We start from the raw sequence: 6,000 nt of genomic DNA, 5'->3' as shown, positions 1-6,000 counted from the left end.
CCAGAGTCATGCAGAACAATACATGAGAATTAAGAAGAGCCTGCAACTCACATATAATTTCTACAGAGACATGACTTATGTATTGGGTTCAATGTAAAAAAAATATCATTTGCCTTGGAAGCACAGAAGCTTTTCACAGTATCCCTGATCCTCCATGTTTCCCAGTTAAGGGGAAAATGCTGTTCGAACAAATTACAAAGATGATCTGACTCCAACGGTAACAAGAGAAAGAAATTTTACTTACAAAAATGGAAGCACATCTTACATGATGTATTCATGTAGGTGCATTTAACTTATTGTGAACAGATTGACTTCAAAAAGCTTGAAATAGAAGGCAAGCAGTGGCCAACAAGGCTGACTGCCAAGTATACCTGAGCAGAGAATTCTCTTAACCCTTTCGTTTCTGATCTTCTTGCATGCAGAGTTCTCTGTAATGTAACAATGGACCCCCAGGGCTGAACAGAGACATAAGACTCTTATCTCACTACAGATGCTAATGTTCTGTCCCCAATCATTTCCCCACTGCTCTAATCAAGCTGATTACAATATACATTGTACCTTTGCATTGTCTTACGAGCATTCTTTACAACACCCCTCCCACCTTCTGACTGAGATAAAAAGACTCCAAGATGTCCCTTCCTACTCATGTCTGACAGAAGGGCACTTTGACTCTTGAAAGCTCACTCCCTGGAAATCTTGTTGGTCTCTACGGTGCTACTGGACTCAGATCTCACTGTTCTACCACAGACCAACATGGCTGCCCTATGGATCTGTAACCAGTCATCCTGACACATCCAGTTCCAGATTATAGGTAACCTTCCTGAGACCCTAAAATGTTTCTCCTAGTCAGAGTGGGCAATGCTTTATGGGGACAGCAGTGAAATTTGGCAGAATCAACAGCATTCCAGATGAAAAGATTTTGCCTTTGTGGGTTAGATATTGTTCAGAGTCTTTACCTTTAGATGCTTCTTTACTCCTTGTACAGATATGTTAAGGAGGCGGTTTAGAAATAGTTTCTTAAAAACTGGATTGGTTGGATCTTCAGATAGGGTTGTCAGGTCCCCCCTGGCCACCAGCAAGAGATTGGGGATAGGGTTGCCAGATCCAGGTTGGGAAACTCCTGGAGATTTGGGGATGGAGCCTGGGGAGGACAGGGACCTTTTTGTTGCTGTTGTTCAGTCGCACAGTCGAGTCCGACTCTTCGCAACCCCATGGACCAGATCATGCCAGGCCTTCCGGTCTTCCGCCGTCCTCTGAAGTTTGCTCAACTTCATGTTTGTTGCATCTATGATGTTGCAGGAATGATCGCACCACCCTCGGCAATCTTCATGACAAATTTCGGTTTGTGATGAGGCTCACACCCACCCCTAGAGCCCACCCTCCAAGCACCCATTTTCTCCAGGGGAACTGACCTCTGTAGTCTGGAGATGAGCAGTAATTCCGGGGGATCCCCAGGTCCCACCTGGAGGCTGGCATCCCTACCTTTGAAACTTGCTTGTCTGTTGTTGGGACAGTGACATGCTTGTAAAACATGGTTTGTGCTGTCAATCTGTCCTCGGTTTACCTATAACAAGATACTGAATGGCAGAGACGACGAGCTGATTCCACCCATTCTTCGCTTGGTTTTACAGTAGGGCTACGGTCACACAGGCCACTTCAGCACTGCCGTTTTTGTCACTCATTTGTCCCTATTGCTTTGGGTCCCCCCTCCCCTTATCCACATGTTTTGCTCCCTCTGGGACTACTAGAGAGAGCGAAACACATTGGGGGACAAAAAACCCTGAAGCAATAGGGACAAACGAGTGACAAAAATGACCGTGCGGAAGTGACACACTAAATAGTCCACTTTCAGTGCACTTCCCAACTGGATTTTGCTGGTTCACACAGTAAAGTCCAGTTGGAAAGTGGACTGAAAGTAGACTGAGAGTGGATTGTGTAGTGTGTGTGACCGCAGCCAAAGCCTCTCTGCAGGCAGAGTGGTGGGGGCACGACCTAGAGGAGATCCTGCTGCAGCTGAGTAACATCGTGCTGAGTTTGCTCTCCTCCCCGCCCCCAGCAGTGCTCCCTCTAAGCTGAGTGAGTGTGAGCCAGCTCACCGTTTTTTAGCCTCCGGCTCACATGCTTTAGTCTTAGCTCAGGAAGGAGGGCTCCAGAGCAAACTAATTTATGCAGTAGCCAAATCGCTGGCTCACAACCTTAATGCCAGGAGCTCACAAAGTAGAATATTTGCTCACAAGACTCCACGGCTTTGAGGGAGCATTGGCTCCCAGGTATTTAAGGACGAGGGATGCTCAGGGGCATGAGTCAAAGGGCAGAAGCCAAAGGGCTCTTGTCCTTCTGCTCTTAGCCTGAAACTGGGCAGAAGTTCAGCTGGCGGAGAGAGGAGACCACTTAGCAATCAGAAGCTTCTCCTCCCTTTATTATTTTTGTTGTGTTTGTTTTTTCTCTCCTCTCTGTAATGTTAGCCCCTTTGGGTCCCCATTGGGCAGAAAAGTAGAATGCAAATGTCCTGAATAAATAAATATACTAAATAAGTGGGGATTTGAACTTGGGCTGCCCACTTTCAGGTGGGGCCTGAAGATCTCCTGGAATGACCACTGATCTCCAGACGACAGAGATTGGTCCCCCTGGAGAAAATGGCTGCTTTGAAGGATGGACTCTATGGCAGGGGTGTCGAACTCGTTATGGGGGCCGGATCTGACATAAACGAGACCTTGTTGGGCCGGGCCATTTGTGTCATAAGATGTAATGCCAGGTAGAGGCGATATAAACTTTATAAAGGACACAAACACAAAGGGTTTTTTTAAATTTAAAATAAAAACATGCTTAAAACATTAGCACTCTTGCAATATTTTGTTTATTTAATGGTGTCTGATAACTGACACCTCTTGCTCTGAATTATTGCGCCAAAATGTCTGTGCTGTTGAGTATGCTGTTCAGGTCTGTATCTGTAAGCTGCAAACCTACGATGATGCAGCAGCAGCAGAACTGGAAGAAGAAGCAGAGGGCACCCAGTTCCACTGCGGGCCTGATCCGGCCCCAGGGCCGCATGTTTGACACCCCTGCTCTATGGCATTATACCCTGCTGAGTACCTTCCCCTCCCCAAACCACACCCTCCCCAGTTTCCGTTCCCCAAATCTCTAGAAATTTCCCAACCTGGTGCTTGTAAGACTCAACCCACACACCCCCAATCTTAATTTCATGCTCTAACCACTACACCGCATTGTCATTCTCTCATTGCTTGCAGAAAATGTAATGGAAAGATGGTGAAATAGGTAACTGAGAGCTCCAACTGAACAAGGTGGGCTGCATTTCACTCCCTGGTCCTATAACTTTCCCATTGTCTTCTGATGCGGGATTTCCAACAGCAATAAATGGACTCTAAATATTTATTTTCAAACTCCTTTGGACATAAACCTCTAGGCATTTTCTTCGTAATTGTGGCCGGCCAAAAGCTTTCTTTGGCCGCAGTTTTCCTTTCAGAGCAGAGACTTTAAAACTACCGGCCTGCTGGGAATTTTTCAAGGCACACCAATGCAGGGAGAGCCATGAAACATAAGCAGGAAGGGGGAAAGCTGGCATCGAATTAAAAGGCAAAGAATCACTTCTTGGGCCACTAAATTAATTATCTTCAAAGTTTTCATTAGCAGGAGATTTCTTATCAGCTAAAGCAAATTTTAAATTGGAAACTGGACAAATTTCTCCTTTTATCAATAGTGCATTAGTTCCTCCTTTATCCCCCCCCCCCGCCTCTGCTTCTTATGTTCTTTTTTGGAAGAAAAGTGCATGGAATTCACACTAGGGTTCTTTCTTTTTTGCCTGGAAATCTGTTTTCAGAATCTCATCAGATTCATTGAACTGCAGTCTCTCAGTGTTCAATTGAGCCCCTGAAATAGAAAAGCTAATTTGGAATGATATTTTTGCCTTTTGTAATCACATACCTGTGCAATACTTCTGTAAGAGCAGTTTACTCTTGAAAATCACTTCTTTGCCAACCAGCATTGCATGAAATTTAAAAGCTTGGTCTTCTATGGCATCGATACGAGTCTTTCTTCTGATGCTCCTGTATCTAAGGGTTGCCAACCACCAGGTAGGGCCCAAAGATCTCCCGGGATTACAGTTGGTCTCCACACTATAGAGATCAATTCCCCCAGAGAAAATGGCTGATTTGGAGGATGGACTTTTATGAGGGATTTCACATTACCTTTTTAAACCTCATGGTTTCCATTATTGGCCCGTCACGGTACAGGGACAGCTGTTTCACACAGCCTTTCCCGTCTGCTAAGGAGCCATCTCGGAAGTGCTGTGGCCATTTCAAACTGTGCCACTTTCTTTTCCCGCCATTTCCCCCAGTGTTCATGATCTCCCCGAGAAGGGGTTTTTTTAATGTTCTATTGGGAGCACTATGGTGCTGATTTGACATCCTGTTTCAGCATCATCGCACTCCAAATAGAACATTCCAAAAAAAAAAACCACAACAGAGGAGAGATCATGTGCTGGGGGAAAAGGGAAACAAAAAAGCTGTCACTGGAGGAAGCACCACAGGGCATTTTACACCACCCACTGTAGTGATTCAGATCCAGAAGAAGGGACTGAAGACCTGAGGAAAGCAGTTTTCGTCAACCAGGGGTCTTTTCGTAGAAAAAGAGCTGCAGGAGCTTATTAGCATCTGGTATGCTAATGAGCTACTAGGCCATTAGCATATGCCATGCCCCCTGACATCACCGGAAGTGATGTCAGAAGGGGAAGCAAAAGGGGGGGAGGCATCTTCAAAGCGCTAAACATCGCACCCCCATTCACTTGCGGGCTTCCTCCTTCTCTCTGGGAAATACAGGCCATTTCTCTCATTGTCTTCCATGGACCTTGACCTCCAGGACTTTGTAAATACTGCCTTCCCCAAATCACTGTTCCCGCTAATCCCTCTTATTTTCCTCTTAGATAGTTTGTGTCTTCCCCATGTGCTCCGAGTGTATTTTACTCTTTTCTTTTAATTATAATAAAAACACCTTTCTGGGGCTCTCTTGGCGTCCCTGAGCCGCAGCGCTTCTGCGCGGGGAGCTAGGGGTGGGGCTTGCCGCCGCCACCATTAGCGTGGGTTCCTGGGCTGCCGGAGCAGTGCTCCGGTGCGCTCTGGCCCCAAAAGACCCCTGTTGTCAGCAATGCCTCAGGCATGCTTCGCAAATGGGAGACAATTGGCAGCGTATGAACAGGTAAATATATTCCGTTAACAGCCGGTTACTCAAACGGGTCTGTCTGAAATGACAGAAAAATCCCATTAGTAACCAGTTCCTGAAACGGAATAGATAGGCTGTCTGAAATCCTTCAGTGGCACTATACCCCACTGAGTTCTCTTCCCTCCCCAAACCTCACCCTCTCCAGGCTCCATCCCCAAATTTTCCAGCCATGGTTTGGCAACCCTGCCTGTATACCTCCCTCCCTTTTAAAAAAGAACTTTTCTTTCTTCCATCCTTGAATTCTGTCTGCTGGCTCCACATTTCTTGATACCATTTCAGGGTCTGTTATGATTATTTATTTAATTGATTGGCTAAATCTTTTGCATCCTGACCTTAAGCAAAGCTTGGGCCATGCAGGTGATTATATTCGCACTTTATGCAATTTGCCTCGTTATGTGTGAGGTTGGATTCCATCTCAAATTTCTGCGCAGGAAAGCGCAAACCCCAGAAGCAGCGGGAAAGGGAGCTGGAGGCCTGTTGTGGGAGGGGCAAATCAATGAAAATCATCTCCTCTCTGACGAGATCCAACCCACTGTGTAATCTTTAAAGACAAGAAGTAAGTCAAAGGCTTCTGGATGATGCAGATCAGAACTATTTGCAGAAGCAGATGTGTAAAATTTTCAGAAATTGTAAAGGCATGAGTGGGGGGGGGGAATATGTTTTTCTATTTTTAACAAAAATTCTTGGGAAATTGAAATAAATGCAATCTACTTAATTAATTTAACACTTGATCCACTTTAATTAATGCAGCTGCTGGTGTGACCC

The sequence above is a fragment of the Gekko japonicus genome, unplaced genomic scaffold, assembly GCF_001447785.1.
Source record: "Gekko japonicus isolate JY-2015 unplaced genomic scaffold, Gekko_japonicus_V1.1 scaffold507, whole genome shotgun sequence".
Taxonomy (NCBI): Eukaryota; Metazoa; Chordata; class Lepidosauria; order Squamata; family Gekkonidae; genus Gekko; species Gekko japonicus.
This window is presented reverse-complemented; position numbering follows the sequence as displayed.